Raw genomic sequence first — 18,950 nt, forward strand, 5'->3', positions numbered from 1 at the left:
TACATCTAAAAGCAGCAGAAATTATGCAGTCTGCTTGAGACTTTTTTTTTAAATTGTCATGCTACTCCCTATATTGCAGCTGAATTCCCATTAAAATGTAGGATCCCACAAGTCTCAGACAACTCTCCACATATTTCCAAAGTTAGTGCTTTAGCTAAGTCACTCTTCTAAAAAAAAAAAAAAAAAAAAAAAAAAATGAATATGGCAACATATATATATGATGAAGGCTCCCAATTATTGCTCAGTCTTGACAACAATTTGAAACTACAGTCCTTGTTAGAGACGCTATGAGATCAATTTGGGAATGGATGGGGAGCATCCGTCTCAAGCTCTAGGCAAAAAAAAAGGCAATAATTGCAAATCGGAAATCCAACCTATCACTAAGTTCCTTTTGGACTTCTGAAATGCACTCCTCTCGCAATATATTTAAATGATTAAATGTTTGGAAGTGAAAATTGACTGCAATCTCCCTGTTGCTGAGCTGGTTTCTTCCATTTGTCTAGCTGTACCTCTCAATTGAAGCATTAGAGAAAAACTGTACCTTCCCTCAACAAGAATGGTGAGAGAAACTCTCAGCAGTCATTGGTTCAAGGTACACTCTGCAAATTCACTGTACTCTGGACTTACTGTATACATTTTGCAGCAACTACAGGTAATTCAGAATAACACAGCTCACCATGTCTGTGCTGCTCCCAGATTCAGTTATTCCCCTCCTCAATCATTCCACTGGCTCTTAGTTTGGGAGCGGCTCAAGTTTAAGGTACCCCTGACATGTATGGAAACTTTCAAGTTTTATTCAGAAGGATTTATTCATTGTACTTCACATTCCTCTACTGCCAACTTAGTTATTAACCCTAAGTTCCCCAGAAGCAGAGGGAGAAGTTGGAGTTTTTCCATTATCGATCTTCCTACTTCCAGGCATACCACGCATGAATAACTTTAAAAGCCTGATTAAAACTTTTCCTATTCTCTAACACATTCCAACTCCTCTGGTCTGAAAACTATTGGGCGTGGTCCCCCTTGCGTTAAGAAACCTTACAGTGTAAAAGAAGTTACTAAATGTATTTTAAATAAGCATAACATCTTATTTGCCTCATCACTTTGTTCCAATAAGAAAGTTTATTTTGGGCCACATACAATGGACACTTCACCTGCCCTGCTACACTTGTTTGCAACCTTGATATCCTTTTCGACTCCAACTAATCCCTAGACTCCACCTCTCTCGCTTCAGGTGTAGCCAACTGCGCAACCTGAAAATAAGTTTATAATATCTTGATAGGACCTACATATTTCTGCCTTAAACACACGGATTCAGTTAAGATTAGACTATGCAAACTTGGCTTAAGTGGGTGCTCCCAAAAAATATCTCTGCCAACTCCAGCTTCACCACAATGCAGTATCCCAAGTAGTCACTCACAACCATAAATAGGCCCACATTACTCGCATCCTGAAATCTCCACACTGACTACTCGTCTATTACAGATTTATCTTCAAAGCACTACAGAAATAGCCTTTCAAACCTGTCTCCGGCCTGCCACTACAGGGCCTGCGTGCACAGTTTACTGTCACATTGGCTTGGCATCTAAAATTACTTACCATGCCGGGACTGCCTCTTTTACAACATAAAGGTCACCTCTAAGGTCAGCCCTAGGCAGCCCTATGGGCAGGGTGCTGTGGAGATAAAAGGCAGCACATGTGCCTTCATTGTTTGACAGGTCCTGGTAGTGACAAACAGCCTATTTGGTTTCTCACTGCTGCGAGTGTTGCGACTCTCATAGGTTTGTATTAGGAATTCCCTTATAGATGTCTAAGTGGTAATTTCTATTCTATGAGGAATAGTATGGACATGTTTAGTAGGTTTGGAATGGCAGTGAGCAATCCTGCTTATTGGTGCAGGTGGATTTTTTAATTACTATTGTGGAAGTGCCACTTGTAGAAAGTGGGCATTTCACCCTGCCTTTAACTCTTGTGCTTTGCAGCTTGACTCCAATCTACATCTGGGGTGGAGTGACAACTGGGCTTTCTGCACAAAGGGAGGGTGGAGGTGTAACATGATTACATCTACATACTGAATGAATGTTTTGCCGGGCTGGGAGAGAGAGAGGCGGAGCACACTTACATCCGTATAACCGGTGTCCTGCCCTAACACAAAAGGGATAGTTTACCCCCACTGATGTCTGGTGCCAGGGTTGGGGATCAGATGGGGTGTTGTATACCTCTGAAGTTCATTTGAAGTGCCCCCAGATCAAAGACATTTTGAGTAGAAGTACAGGGGCTGCAGTCCCATGTTTTGAGAACTTTTTGCAACCAGGACTGGATAGCTGTCAGAAGGACTACTGGACGGCACAAAGGACTCATCTGGACTGCTCTGCTGTTTGTTGCCCTGCTGCCAGGTGTCTGCTGGGGAGGGGGGTGCACAAAGGACTCATCAGGATTGCTTTTCTGAGTGTTGCCCTGCTGCCAGCCGCTCCCTGATCTGGCAAGGCACTGTGGGACTGCAGAAGAGATAGCCATTGGAGCTGCTGGTTTTACTGAGCTGGCCCACCTAACTACTACTGCTGCTGCTTTGTGCCCCCCCCTTCAAATGTTCTCCCAGAGACCAGCCTGGGAGTACTGTTGTGCATTGGCTGCTCCTGGTCCTGCAACTATAGCATCTGGGGAAGCACTATATGGTTGTACTATTGCTGTGAAAGTGGCACATGAAAAGCTGTTTTCCACTTCTGGATTGCCTGCCACTGGCACCTGGGTGAGCGTCCCTTATCTCCCAGAGAAGCCTGAGATATAGTGAGGGCTCCACTCTCCCTGGCGCACAGAGAGTGGTTCATTAGTATGCAGTGACAACTTTATGGAAAAAGTCGCTTGAGCGCTACCACTCGCCCCTCCTGATATAACGAAGCACGTGGTGAGCGTTTGGCATCGGAGGTGGTCTCAGGAGGTTCCCTTTGCACTCCTGCACCGCTGGAGAGGAGCACCACAGCAGCATAGAGAGCATAGCTTTTTAACCCAAAGAACTGCCTGCTGTGAGCAGAGGAGCTCTGCATTCATATTGCCGTGTGCAGGGCCTGGTGTGGGGGGGGGGGGGGAGATAGGGGGAGCAAAGTCGGGCATGCGTCCGTCTTTTATTTTAGGGTCGAGCCCCAGGAAAGCTGTTGGTCACGGCTGCACCACGCATTCACATGCAGCCACCTTTATTTTCTTAAAGGAACAGGAGACCCAGGGAGGTCTTCCCATTGGAACCTGCACGCAGAGACCCAAGGAGGGTTTCCCCACTGTCCTGAAGCAGGCCTATGTCCCCCTCCTCCTCACCTAATCTGGGGTAAGGTGCAGACGCCAGTCAGGCTACCAGGAGGAGGGTACTCACAAGTTATTGTGCCGCTGCAAGGACTTTGTTCCCCAAAGCCGGACGGGAGGCTCCTCTTGCAGTGCGAGCACTCTGAAACCTCACCTCCGTGAAGATTTAGAAATTACAGTACTTACCTTAATAGGCACGCAGGTACTTCTATGCATTATGTTTTACTGTTGATGTTTGGAGGGTGGGGGGGAATTTATGTGTATAACCAACTGCTACATTGCATGTTCTAAGGTTTGCTGGTCTACACCTACACTAGATATTCATGTTTATTTTCAAGAAATGAGCAGAAGCAAGAAAAGAAAAAAAAAAAAAAAAAAAATCAAATGTGATTAGAAATATCAAGGTTGTATTACAGTTGATGTTTCAACTGGCTTACCACAGCAAAGAAAGAGGTCTATAAGCAGTGGCGCTATGATTATGCAGATGCAGGGTTATGTGCATAATTATGGATTTGCTACATTGGCCTCATATTCCAATTATCTACTAAATAATTGGCAGATTTCTACAAACTGTTTCTAGCTCAAACTGGTAGTAACATCTCGCTCCATTTCACCACAGGGGCAAACATTTTGTAAAAGGTAACTGTTCACCTTTCCATTCTCAAATCCTATATTGAGGTGTTAAAGGGGTACTAATGAGGTAAAAATGTTGCCCAGATAGAATATACACCCCGAGCTGCAGTGCTGGGAAACAGCTTTAGTCTGTAGCATGAAAATCCTTGCATTTTTTTAATTCTGTTCAACAGGATGGAAATAATGAGTCGCCCCTGTACGTCCTCGCTGAAGTCAGCCATTTCGGATGACGTAATTACTTCCAGACAGGAAAAACACCAGGAAAACACAGCGAACCAAGTCATGGTCGCGACCAAGCGCATGCTCCACTTTTTGTTCTCCCCCTTTTTGAATGATATGAGGAGCACAAGGACTCTTGCTGGGGTTGAGTCTCTTTGTCAAATCTCTTATTTGTTTGCCCTAAGTAAGGTTTGTGGAAATGGGGTGCAAAAGGACTTAAATAATTGAGGTAATTCTGTTTTGATTATATCGGTGAAAGGAATATATATTAAAAAAAATAAAAAATAATGGGTGCCCTTTCTGTTTACATACAGGAAATGCAGAAAGTACCAGATTACCTATGAGGGGTTAGTGTCGACCTAATAATGTCTTTCTAAATGTTTCCATATTCTTCCACTTTATTCAAACACAGAAAGTAAGGAGGTAAGAGGAGTTTCTCCACACATGCACACCAATTGTAAGGGCGTTGTGTACACGTGTGCACTTTTGGTTTTCAAGATAGTTTTTACTTTATATTTTTGCTTGGCAGACCAATAGGCAAGCACAGTGTGTTCAGCACTGGGTTTGGGAGAAATATTTTTGTCAGTAAATTGAATGGAGATGAGCTATTGACTCTTTGAGCATTTTCACATTATTGGTGAGAGATTACTAACTGCAAAGAGTTATTGAGCCTTGATCCGACTGTATTGCTAAACATTCTAGAGTGCCATCACCTCAAGCCTCAACTCAAACCAAGTCTTCCTGCCCCTCATCCACACCTAGATCTCCTTCTCCTGCAAGAAAATTGAGAAAGCAGTCTGAAGATAAAAGACTTAGGATGATTGTCATTGAGACTATGGCTGCATTAAGGAAAAATCCAAATCCAGGGGGGCTCTGGTTCCCCAAAGGGATTCTCTTTCTCCATACGGTCTGATTCGGATGAGCAGTCTAAAATGTTTCAAATGAGCAGAAAGGCACATACATTGGAAAAGTCATAATTCAAAGAATTTGGTCTTGTTTGCCAAAATATGGGGTTTTGAACAATAGGTCTTGCAAGTAACTCTGCAGAGGCTTTGTTGAGGCAATTTCTGAAATCTGCTCAAATGAATCTGCCAAGAGTCGAAATCCCTGGACTAAATTAATCTCACTAAATTCATGACAAACCTTTATACCTTCTAAGACAAGGAGAAGTTACTGGATTAAGTTGTGGTTCATTCTCTGATGGGAAGTCTGACTGGCAGAACATTCATGGCAGACAATATCATTATCAAAGACACAACTGACAAAGAGGTGGATACTTCATTGAGAACGGCATATTCATGATGTCACTTTCTTCAGGCTGGAATTTAAGGGGCATATCCTACTCAATATTTTAAAATCTCTTGTAGGCCACTGAGGAGGGAAGTGAATAATCCACACTCTTGGATGGAAGGGACAGAAGTTTCGAGCATGAATTGGCACTTTCAGTTCTGAGTCCTTCTATTTGACCTCTAGCCAGAACATTGAGCAATCAAAAAATTGTGGTTACCCTAGTTGCCCTTTATCATCTTCAAGGTTGGAATGTTCACCTGAATGCAGACAACTGGCTGCTGCACAAGACTGTCCAGATCCAGAGGCTCAAGAAGAGATCCTGCTATCCCGGTCCTCCCGGGTGGCACTCCATGCCTGTTGACATACTGAAAATGGGCCTTAGCACAGAAGACGGGCATTAGGAACACCCAGAAGTCCGGTATGGGTGATCCTTGCCCACCCCCCCCCTCCTTTGGTGGCAGCATCCACTACTGATTCCAAACTGGACCAAATCCTTGTGTCATAACCACTAAACAGGAGCTCAGCGGCAAGGTGGAGGCAGTGGCGGCTATTGAACTGGGACTTCTCAGAACCGATCAGGAGAAACTGGCAGGCAAAGTCACGCAAGTGGAGAGGGATGTGGCAGAGCTCCGCCTGACTATCCAGGAGATAGAGGGTAGGTGTGATCCCTTGCCTCTAAAGTTCGAGAACTGGAAGCCAAAGATGAGGATGTGGAGGGACGATCCGGTCAGAATGTCCGCATCTTGGGATTTCCAGAGGGTGCGGAGGGCACTGACCCCCACTGCCTTCTTTGAGCACTTGTTGGGGCAGCAAATGGCTCCAGAGCAGTTGGCAGCATATATCTTGGTGGAGCGCACCCACAGGGTACCTGCACGGCATCTTCTGCTCTTCACCTTCGACATACAGCTTTGAGCCCCTGACAACACAGGGCACCCCCTCCCTTTCTTTTTTTCACAATGACTCCTCAACACAGTTGGAGCCCATGGCAACCAGCGTGGGTGCGCCCCATCAAGAGGTTGCAATGTCCGCTGTTTGGGCTGCCCCCGGTTTCAGGATTGCCCTGGGTTGGGAGTTCCGGTTATACATTTGGTTAAAACACATGATGCACTAACAATTTATCTTTACCGGCCTGATATGGGTATTGCTGTTAAAGGGGCTTTACTTTAATATGCAGTCAGGATGACGAAATATAAGCAATGTCCGGGGTCTGGGCTCCACCAGAAAGAGGCACTCTGTGCAGCAATACCTACGGAGGAGGGGTGAACAGATTGCTTTCTTGCAAGAGACCTTTGATGAGGGGTGGGGTAAGAACCCTTACAGAGGTGGAGGGTTCGATGTTACTGCACCAGATAATCGGACTTTGCGCAAGGGGGCCTAGTTTGGATCTGCCCTGGAGGTCCCTTCCAAACACTAAGAAAGGACGTTGACTCGGAGGGCAGATGTGTGCTGGTGGAAGGACTCTTGGATGGGGAGGCAGTGTTACTGGACAGTATATATGCTCCTAACACGGTGCAATCCACCTTCTTCTCTCAGCTCACTACTGCGTTAAAACAATGGGCTCATATAACATGAATATTAGGGGGCGATTTTATCTTCTTGACCCACGTCTGGACCAATCGCACCCCCCACTTCCTGGCTCCCCAGTCGAGACGGCGGCAGTACTATTCTCACAGTGGCTTCAACATTGGCCTCCATTGGATAACTGGAGATCCCTATACCCAAATATTATGGATTATTCATACTACTCAGTGGTGCATGACTTGCATGTTAGACTGGACAGGATCTTGTGTGATCCGACGACCCACCTCCGAGTGACAGGGGCAGAATAACTGGCAAAAACATTCTCAGATCACAACCCACTACAGCTGCTGCTAGGGAGGGGTGCTGCCAGACCGCCAATCCTCTCCTAGCGACTGGAACCAGCATAATTTGAGGCCCAGGCATTAAGAGTTGTGGCAGACAAAACATTGACACCGTACACCACTGAGAATTGGGGCACTCCTAGTTCTAAACTCATGGATTAGGAGGTGATGATGGTAGTGCTTCAGGGTCACTTTATCCACACAGTCGTAGGAGTAAGGGCGATGATGCACAGAGACCAGTCGCAAGCGGCGTCATCTCCGAAACCCCTTGTAGCTGCAGCCAGGGACAACCCCACAGCGCAGACAGATCTGGACACTGCATTAGCCATGCACACAAGCCTGGTGGCGCAATTGCGCTGCAATGACTACGTCGAACAAGGCCAAAATTCATGCTGAAGATGACATGGCCAGTCGTCTGCTGGCCTGGTTACTGCGTAGCACTGACCCCCGGCTCCCATTGTAAGATTCTGTATCTTGCCAAGAGAGTTAGCTTTGCAGCAATCCCAGATACAGGACGCATTTACATCACATTTCCGCACACTTTATAATCCCCTCCAACTGCCCAAACACAATAACATACATGGGTTCCTAGCCGGGGTTGTACTCCCTACATTAACGCCTCTAGAGAAAGATCTCAATACCCCACCCCACCCCCCAGAGGGGTACTGAGATTAAGGGAGCAATCAGGGGTGCAACTACCCTCAAAACACCACAATTAGGTGCGCTTCCTAACGAACTAAGGCACTCGAGCATCACCTCGCCCTTAAGTTACTCGCACTGTATCAAATGGTGCTGGATGAGGGCCGCTTACCATAGAGCATGAGGGAGTCACTCCTGGTCTCTCTCCCGAAGCCGGGTATAGACCCAGAAGAACTTTCCTCCTACAGTCCACTGTCCATGTTGGGATCGGATTACAAGCTACTGAGCAAGATTTTAGCGGGCCGCCGGTATGGACAAATGAGACAGTTAGTGCATCCAGATCAAAACGGGTTAATCCCCAGAAGTTCCACCATGCTGAACATCTGCAGGTTACACAGAGTGATGGAGCTGGCCCCACCCCACTGGCCATTCACAGCATGTCTGGTATTAGATCTAGAGAAGGCATTCAATATGTTAGAAAGGGACTAATCTCTTCTCAACATTGTCAGCATTTGGGCTAGTTGGGAGGCTTCAGTCGTTGATCCGGGTACTCTACATAGATCCACTGGCAAGGGAAAAAAAATAGGCAAGTGCTTTCCCCCTCCGTTCCAGATCAAACGGGGGACCCAACAAGGTTGTTCGCTATCCCCTTTGCCCTAGTCATGGAGCCTTTGGCACAAAAGCTGCGCCAGCTGGTGGATGGATAGGGTATCCCATTATTGGAGGAGATGCACGTCTCCTCTCTGTATGCCGATGACATCCTGATTTACATATGAGACATTAGGGAAGGCATTGAGCCCATACGGGCAATCCAGTGGGATTTTCATGGGGCTTCAGATACATTGGGCAGAATCCTGCTTAGTCCCGTTACATCCACATTGCCCCCGCAGGAAATTATTGTAGAAGGTCACCAGTTGAGATGGGAGCCTCATACGCTCAGATACTTGGGTATTAGCATACATCACAGCAGGCACGAGCTCCTAACTGGCAATTTCACAAAGGCTTTATCATCACACAAGCCTCAAATGGCCTTTGGAGCACACTCCCACTCACGGTCCAGGGTAGAGTGTCCCTTGCGAAAAAGGCAATACTCCCTCGCCTGCTATATTTCTTCCAAACAACATTCCCAGGTCTACTTTTCATGCTCTGCACCGGGGTCCTTTATTTGAAATAAGGGCCGCAGTCAAGTAGTGCTTTGCAACTTACAGCTTCCCATAACAATGGGGGTTTGGGCACTCCTAACCTCGAGCATTACTACCTAGTTGTACAACTGCAGAGGCCTACATACTGGTTGGCGGGTCGCTACACCAAATTGGCCTCTCTGGACTTGACAAGAGCGCAGACGGACCTGCAGAGCGCATTCCTGTCCCGTGCATGCCCACCGCCAGGGGCGAATAGTTTACTACAGATTGCAAATAACAGCTTTCACTGCACCCTGAAGTTAGTGCCACTCATGCCACTCACTGGCTATCACATTGAGGGCAATATCCAGTTTCCTCTGGATACTGCGAGAGAGAAGAATGACTAAATGGACAGAGGCTGGAGTGGACACGCTGGGAGTGCTATTTCACGAAGGCTCGCTGCTGACATACCAGCAGCTTTGAGAATAATATCAGCAGCCTGCAGGGCACTTCCTGGTGCATGCTCATCTATTGGTGAAGGTGGTCTGACTTTGGGCCATTATAGACACGGAGCCGGACTCACACCCAATAATCCACTTACTGTACACCATGGGCAGGGGCAAAAATTGTTAACAGTTTGCTCAGGCATTCACACAAGCTGTGCAGGATCTGCTTGTTACAACTTGTAGTGAATGGGAGGGGGATTTGGGCAGGGAGATTGCCATGAAGGATTGGGAGGAAAATCACCGAGTACCCTAGGAGCGTGCCCGAAACGCAAAGTTCCAATATATTCAACATAATATATTGTACAAAGCGTATCTTAAGCCTGTCACCCTCTCCCGTATGTTTGGCTCTCTGTCCACATGCTCACAATGTCAACAAATAGGAGCTGATATCAAACACATGTTCTGGGTGTACTTGATTGTGGCACTGCCCTGCCCACAAGGGAAGGGCACTGTTAGGCCTTTTCCACAGGTCATTAGCTACAAAAATCAGCAATAGGTTTATAAACCTGGCATTGCTCTTGGCCCGCAGACTTATTACAATGCACTGGATATCCCATACATTGCCCAGCGTGGCACACTGGCGGGCAGCGACACTTAAATGGGGGTCGAGCAGAGGCGGTCGCTCTAAGACGCGAAGAGATAAGGAGTCCGTGAAAATATCTCATAACTACGGACTGGGAAACACTGCTCAGAGACTTACACTCCCACCCGGAGGTACCCAACGTCTCAAAGGGTGATACATAAGACCTACCTAGTAAACTCCCCTTTGTCAATTCCACCCCTTCATATTCCCCATAACCTGAACCTAGGGATCAGGCCTATCCGGACCAACTACATATACACATGGAGGACACAACTGGGTTATCATAAACAGGTTTTATTGGCAGTTATATTATAAATAAATGTATCTTAAAGTATTAACTATTTGCTCCTGTAATGTAGCTGGTGTTTCATAGGATATGCATGAAAATTATGTGCAAACGATTCTGTACACATTGCAACCAGTTTACCCTTTTGAACGGAACTGTACTTTTATATTTCAATAAAACTGTCCCCCCCCCCAAAAAAAAATTTGAAAAATAAAAAAAAGAACTTCAGAGATACCTCAACCAGGCAAAGTCTTTGCTAAATTGGAAAAATCTAATCTTCAAAGAGGCAAGATTCTGTATGGTCTGGATACAGTGTTTCTGACAGACCGCAGACGTACAGCAACTTCTTGCCTAGGATCATTCCTTTTACAGATGTTGCATGCTCCAGCACGTGTGGCTCAAGTTACAGGATCACACGGTGTCATGCCTCCTCATGGTCAATGGGCTTGACTCCATCTGTACCCAATCCTGCTCCATATTCACTCACACTAATCACAAGCCTCCTGCGAGTTCAAGAAAATGGTACCAGTATCCACAAGTTTTTAAATGTTAGCAGCTTAATGCAAACATGGTAAAAGGCCTTTTTATTTTTCTTTTCTTATCCAGGAAGCACCTATGGGATGACAAGAGATGTGCAAGCGGGGCAAATGAACACATTGAACCAACAGTCATTACAGGGACACTGGTCTTTGGCAGAGTCATCATTTGTTTAACTGGCAGAAACTAACGGAGCTTTTATGCTCACATTCAGCGAAAGAGAATTCATGTGTTAGTAAGAACAGGCAACATGGTGAAGGTCTCCTATGCGAAACTTCAACGAGGAACAAAACCCATATCTTTACCGGCGGCAGCAGTGCAGCTGACTTGTCTCTGAAAGTGGTTTCACTGCATATCATCTCAGCAGCAATATTTCCACCCTCACAAGAAATTCTATCACCTATTGTATTTCAGAAGCTTTGCTAAACATTTTGGACTCATTTTCACAAACTGTGTGTCTCAGGCAAATGCTTAAATTCTGAGGTTTTGTTTTCGATGATGAGTAGATGCCCTGCTGATTAAATGCCTTCAAAAGCTTCTGTTGTCTCCAATCCTCAGACCATTAGGAGAACAAAATCAAAATAGGAACACAGGAGGACATATTTTGGCCAAGGCTGTCCTAGTTTCTTATAATGAAGTCAGTGGCCCCCTTTATACTGTGCCATCTTCTTCTGGATTCCTTTCCTTAGGAGTTCAAACTAGGTCCACTTTGGAAATACCTCCATCACTTAATCGGGAAGCTGACAGTCATTCCCATCCACTTACTAGAGTTTAACCAGAAATACTGCAGCCTCTCAACAATGAAATCTCATTGTAGGCACCAGAAAAGTTATTAAAAAGTGGTGTGTTTCTCATTCAATTTGTCCTTTAAGTTGTGAGTTTCCTTCCATTCTAATTCTTAAACCTCAATGGTCATCTTTTTGGAAACCTTGGAAAAATGTGTGTGAAGGAGAAATTGTAGCTTCTCCACTTTATAAAAGTGTTTTTGATTCGTCCTGTCTGTCCAGGCCTTTGAAAATTCCATGGGATTTACATCTGGTTACTCAGATGTTCGCACAAACATCCTTTTGAAGTGGCAGAGGTTTGTTTTCCCCTTTGTTTTTCTTATTATTTAAAACAATGGAGCTGGACTTTTTGGTTGCAGTACTGCCAGCATGGAGAATAAGTGAACTAGGAGTGTAATGGTGTAGGCCTCCAATTTTAAGTCTTTTGACAGATAAAGTAATTCTAACACAACAAGTGATTTTATCAGTCTTCTTTCCTCTTCCTTCCGGGGGAGGTGAACCTTTGCACCTACTATATGGTGAGAAGAACCTTCAAATGCATTTAAAAAGATCCCAACCCGTTAGGAAGTCTAGTCTTTTATTTCTGACTTTTGGAGCTGCATTACGAGGGAAAAAGCCATCTCAATGACTATCAGTAGTTGGTTGCACTCAGATTCTTTTTCCACACAGGATTCAGGGAAGATCCACCAGCAGTTTGGTTGCTGGATGGGCAGAAGTTAGTTGCGCCTTTAGCAGAGACCTGCAGGGTAGCAACTTGCCATCATCAATTTTATTTTTGTCCAGCACTAAGGACTACAAGGAGATGATGACAATGAGAAAAAGAACTCTGGTGTGGGAGTTTTAAGTAGTATTTTTTAATAAGAAATAAACAATTTTCCATTAAACTAATGTATCTTGCATGGTTCCCGGGTATGCGCTTGACTTTTGTTTCATAACGCAGCCCAATCTTGCTTGGGTATACCTCACAAGTAATGACAATGTCAGTGATATTGAATGACAACCCTGATTACTTGCTAGTAACCTTCAATGCCCTTAGTTCCAATAGACGCTTACCAGTAATTACAATCATACTTTCCCTTTGCTTCTTCCAATCTTTGTTAGGTTGATTATGAAGGGTGCTACAATACTAAGTTATCTATGTTGCCCATGGTGCCTGGGGCCAGGGGTGGACGTAGCTCATCGTTTTATATTGGTTGTTTTCCTGACTTATGAAAATGACTGGTAGGACGACGATAGGGCCCAGAGTAATGAAAATCACTGGTAAGTCATCAGGGATATTCTGAGTGTTGAAAATGTTTTCTTTCACTAGTCAATGAAATTCATGTAACACCAGAAGCATTGTTCTCAGAGAAGCAGCGACTTAAAAATGTAACCCAGAGACCAGAAAAAAAAGAAAAAAATGTTATGTTTTTTAAGGGTCTTATGTCTTAAATCATACTGTGCATCCTGACAGGATACCATATACACAAGAAAAGTGCAATACTAGCCTACAGTGTTCTTTTTCACTTAGAAGCGTGCTTCTAAAGGCCCCAGTGTGGAAAAAGACTTAACGCAAAACTGAAGACAAGTTATAAGAACATATTTTGTTACACTAACAGCAACTGTGCACATGGCAGCTGTTTTTCTACAATTACCAGAAACCAGGCCTATCTGCACACATATCACAAACAAAATGCCACTCTTAACAACTTCCCATCCCCTATCTATTACACAACAAGGCTACGCTACAAAAAGAAGTAAACTCACTATGTCACTTTCAGCCACCAAGTCAACCACCAACACACTGTAGGAAAGTACCATCTTGCCTGGCATGTTACCCCCATATTTCACTGTATATGTTGTTTTAGTCTATGTGTCACTGGGACCCTGCCAGGCAGGGCCCCAGTGCTCATAAGTGTGCCCTGTATGTGTTCCCTGTGTGATGACTAACTGTCTCACTGAGGCTCTGCTAACCAGAACCTCAGTGGTTGTGCTCTCTCTGCTTTCCAAATTGTCACTAACAGGCTAGTGACCAATTTCACCAATTCACATTGGCATACTGGAACACCCTTATAATTCCCTAGTATATGGTACTAAGGTACCCAGGGTATTGGGGTTCCAGGAGATCCCTATGGGCTGCAGCATTTCTTTTGCCACCCATAGGGAGATCTGACAATTCTTACACAGGCCTGCCAGTGCAGCCTGAGTGAAATAACGTCCACGTTATTTCACAGCCATTTACCACTGCACTTAAGTAACTTATAAGTCACCTATATGTCTAACCTTCACCTGGTGAAGGTTGGGTGCAAAGTTACTTAGTGTGTGGGCACCCTGGCACTAGCCAAGGTGCCCCCACATTGTTCAGGGCAAATTCCCCGGACTTTGTGAGTGCGGGGACACCATTACACGCGTGTACTATACATAGGTCACTACCTATGTATAGCGTCACAATGGTAACTCCGAACATGGCCATGTAACATGTCTAAGATCATGGAATTGTCACCCCAATGCCATTCTGGCATTGGGGAGACAATTCCATGATCCCCCGGGTCTCTAGCACAGAACCCGGGTACTGCCAAACTGCCTTTCCGGGGTCTCCACTGCTGCCAACCCCTCAGACAGGTTTCTGCCCTCCTGGGGTCCAGGTAGCCCTGGCCCAGGAAGGCAGAACAAAGGATTTCCTCAGAGAGGGTGTGACACCCTCTCCCTTTGGAAATAGGTGTGAAGGCTGGGGAGGAGTAGCCTCCCCCAGCCTCTGGAAATGCTTTGATGGGCACAGATGCTGCCCATCTCTGCATAAACCAGTCTACACCGGTTCAGGGATCCCCCAGCCCTGCTCTGGCGCGAAACTGGACAAAGGAAAGGGGAGTGACCACTCCCCTGACCTGCAACTCCCAGGGGAGGTGCCCAGAGCTCCTCCAGTGTGCCCCAGACCTCTGCCATCTTGGAAACAGAGGTGTTGCTGGCACACTGGACTGCTCTGAGTGGCCTGTGCCAGCAGGTGACGTCAGAGACTCCTTCTGATAGGCTCTTACCTTTCTTACTAGCCTATCCTCCTTCCTAGGTAGCCAAACCTCCTTTTCTGGCTATTTAGGGTCTCTGCTTTGGGGAATTCTTCAGATACCAAATGCAAGAGCTCATCAGAGTTCCTCTGCATCTCCTTCTTCACCTTCTGCCAAAGGATCGACCGTTGACTGCTCAGGACGCTTGCAAAACCGCAACAAAGTAGCAAGACGACTACTAGCAACCTTGTATCGCTTCATCCTGCCGGCTTTCTCGCCTGTTTCCTGGTGGTGCATGCTCTGGGGGTAGCCTGCCTCCTTCTTGCACCAGGAGCTCTGAAGAAATCTCCTGTGGGTCGACGGAATCTTCTCCCTGCAACCGCAGCCAACAAAAGACTGCATCACCGGTCCTCTGGGTCCCCTCTCAGCACGACGAGCGTGGTCTCTGGAACTCAGCAACTCTGTCCAAGTGACTTCCTCAGTCCAAGTTTGGTGGAGGTAAGTCCTTGCCTCCCCACGCTAGACTGCATTGCTGGGTATCGCGTGATTTGCAGCTGCTCTGGCTCCTGTGCACTCTTCCAGGATTTCCTTCGTGCACAGCCAAGCCTGGGTCCCCGACTCTCTAACCTGCAGTGCACAACCTTCTGAGTTGTCCTCCGGCGTCGTGGGACTCCCTTTTGTGACTTCGCGTGGACTCCGGTTCACTCATCTTCCAAGTGCCTGATCCGGTACTTCTGCGGGTGCTGCCTGCTTCTGTGAGGGCTCCCTGACTTGCTCGGCGCACCCTCTGTCCCCTCATCCAAGTGGCGACATCCTGGGCCACAGCAGCATCCAAAAACCCTAACCGTGACCCTTGCAGCTAGCAAGGCTTGTTTGCGGTCTTTCTGCGTGGGAACACCTCTGCAAGCTTCTTCACGACGTGGGACATCCATCCTCCAAAGGGGAAGTTCCTAGTCCTCTTCTTTCTTGCAAAACACCAAGCTTCTTCCATCCGGTGGCAGCTTCCTTGCACCCTCAGCTGGCATTTCCTGGGCTCCTGCCCAATCTCGACACTGTCGCGACTCTTGGACATTGTCCCCTTGTCTTACAGGTACTCAGGTCCGGAAATCCACTGTTGCATTGCTGGTGTTGGTTTTCTTTGCAGAATCCCCCTATCACGACTTCTGTGCTCTCTGGGGGCACTTTACACCTACCTTACAGGTTCTTGGGGTGGGCTATTGTTCTAACCCTCACTGTTTTCTTACAGTCCCAGCGACCCTCTACAAGCTCACATAGGTTTGGGGTCCATTCGTGGTTCGCATTCCACTTTTGGAGTATATGGTTTGTGTTGCCCCTATACCTATGTGCTCCTATTGCAATCTATTGTAACTTTACACTTCTTGCATTACTTCCTTTTGCTATTACTGCATATTTTTGGTATTGTGTATATATATCTTGTGTATATTGGTCATCCTCATACTGAGGGTACTCACTGAGATACTTTTGGCATATTGTCATAAAAATAAAAGTACCTTTATTTTTAGTATATTTGTGTATTGTGTTTTCTTATGATATTGTGCATATGACACCAGTGGTATAGTAGGAGCTTTGCGTGTCTCCTAGTTCAGCCTAAGCTGCTCTGCTAAGCTACCTTCTATCACACACACACACACACGCTTCCTGAGCCTGCTGGACGAGGAACACGATATAGAAAAAACAACACTATCATGACCCTCATACAGTTATCACAACTAATAACACACCTGCCACAAGCTCAAAAGATACTGCTCACCCTTCTCCAAAAGAAGATGACGCCACCACCAAAACACAATTTCTAAACTGCCTGCTTATAAATGCTCAATCACTCTAAAAAATAAAAAAACAAGCACCATATCTAAAATGTGCTCACTGACACACAACCTGACTTACTATTCATAACAGTATCATGGTTGGGAGATGACATGGCCAGTGTTGCATGAAGCCATTCCTCCAGAATATCAAAACATCACACAAAACCGTATAGGCGAAAGAGGAAGTGGACCAGCTATTATATTCAAACAAGCAATAAATCTCGGCAAAACAGTAAACACTGCAATACAAGGTTGTGATATTAGCATTGCTAATATAGGGAAATAAACATTTCAACTTTTGCAAGAAAGGTGTGGTTATTCATGGCCAAAGCGGTCATGGTGTGTGAGATTACTGACTTCAAAAGGTTATTGATACTGTTAACTGCTATTGTTAATGATTTGTATTGAAATTGAGTCTTATGGTGGGATTCACTCTAAGAGCAGCCATAAGGTCTATCGAACCTCTAACACGTCCCCTTAAGAATTAAACATAAGAATCCAAATAAGTTCAGACACGCTAACATTTGTGAGCTAAACGTTAACCACAATATATGCCTTTTTTGTCAGTAGTTTGGAGTATATACAGGTAAATATTAATGAGCAATCAATGATTAACAAAATAAAGATTGGAGAAGAAATACAATATTCTGAAGCAAAGCAAAACTAAACCCAGGAAATTAAGGGCAACAGACAGCGTCCCACTGACCATCACCTTCCATTGACTCAACTCCACATTATGCTGTGACTTCTCTGGTCTCTGAATCCCATCTGCACTTACCAATTGTTACTCAAATATTTGCTAGAGCTACTGATTTAGGCAATAAAATAGGACCTAGAAGGCAGTTCATGGAGATTGGGTAGCCGGGGCCTTAAGTCCTAAACCCCTTTCTTTTATTCCACATATGGTTGAAATTATTGATAAGTCTAGGATACAGAGACTCTCCATTTAGGCGTTAAGATGAAACTGATCATCCGAATGCCATGTCACTCGATTTTGAAAGCAGACTGGATTATCGTGAAGGATCATTTTGGTGATGTCAATAAGGTCCTTCTAAGTGGTTTAAAACCTAAAAAAAATATATAATTCATTTTGGTGGGGAAAAAAATATAGCTAAGTATGCTTTTGGTGTTATCTAACACATCGAACACCATTCTGTGTACTTTAACGTACCTCACTTTAAGACGCAAACATCGCACTTCTGTGGCCCTCTTCTCTCCAATCTGCCTTTATAGTGGTTCTTTCTCAGTAGTTTCACTAGTACACTGAACGTTATGGTTAGACTACCTTACGACAAAATTGCAGAACGACAGTACTTTTGATTCAAAGAAATGCTACTTTAAAGAAACGCGACATCTCTTAAGTTGATTTATTCAGTGCTTAAAATAAGCACAAACAATAAGTATCACATGAATACCTGCACTGTGTGGGCAAACATAAATTGTGAGTACGCCCCACTTAAATGAATGCTGCCAGCAAAGCTGGTGCACATGAATTGAGAGGTACGCCAACACACCTGTGCCAGTAATTGCGCCACCAGTTACTCTGACCAGCCTTTACAGTTGCTCCATAGTACACATAATAGCAACTCCCGACAAAGCACCTTCTCTATGACCGGGCTGTATTATCACTTTTGCTTATGACCGGTCTCTAGCGCTGGTAATCTTATCCTCCTAAAAATGAGTCTGCTGAACTACTAGGCACCATCATGCCTATAGCCTATAATGTCTGTCTTGCCCACATTATGAGATCCTTGCCAGAATGCTGCTCTTTTACTTTTGCTTCCTTACATATCTCCACCAGCACACGTATACTTACTTGTAATCTAGTGGTGTTAGATGTGTCGGCGCCCCTATTTCGGTTTTCCTTTTTTTGCCGACAGCCTCCGTGATAAACTTTCAATAACGATCCCTCCCCGTTGATATTTTGAAACAAGCGCCACTACGGCACCCGCCGATTTCGCCTACCCCGGAAGTGCCGTCATTGCTCTTTCATAGGCGGAATAAGCGCAGCTACAAGCATCCCTTTTGTTGACAATCGATAAGTATCCCAATCCAATATGGCTGCGCGTTGAAGTATGTCCGGTCAGGATTATTTGAAAAGGACAAAAGTGAAAGACAGCTAGTGCTTTCTGAGCATGATCAATTCTGGAAGGGTGACGTTTTTAACGTTATCCATTCTATTTTTGCAGCTTTTACATAGTTCAAACAGGACTTGAAGGTATTCAAGCGGTTTCTATAAGCACCAGTTGCGCTACACAAATACACAATCCTTTTTCAGTAGGGACGGGAACAGCAAGTGATTGGCCCAGAATGACAGGAGGGTGGGTCGACGCCACGGGTCGAGCCCGATTCCCTAGCAGCATTATCGACAGCTCTGGCAGTTACGCC

The 18,950-nt window shown here is 45.4% G+C and overlaps 1 protein-coding gene across 2 annotated transcripts in view; it reads right to left on the minus strand.

Moving 5' to 3' along the window:
• NCAPG2 (non-SMC condensin II complex subunit G2) overlaps window positions 1–18,525 on the minus strand; it is a 269,347-nt gene extending 250,822 nt beyond the window's left edge. The window contains exon 1 of one of the 2 annotated variants that reach the window (XM_069211162.1): window positions 18,379–18,525. The gene's annotated coding sequence lies outside the window, so the exon portion shown is untranslated. The remainder of the gene's footprint in view (window positions 1–18,378) is intronic. The other variant, XM_069211164.1, reaches the window with a different exon arrangement.
• Window positions 18,526–18,950: the final 425 nt, after the last annotated feature.

This window comes from Pleurodeles waltl, chromosome 10, assembly GCF_031143425.1.
Source record: "Pleurodeles waltl isolate 20211129_DDA chromosome 10, aPleWal1.hap1.20221129, whole genome shotgun sequence".
Lineage (NCBI taxonomy): Eukaryota > Metazoa > Chordata > Amphibia > Caudata > Salamandridae > Pleurodeles > Pleurodeles waltl.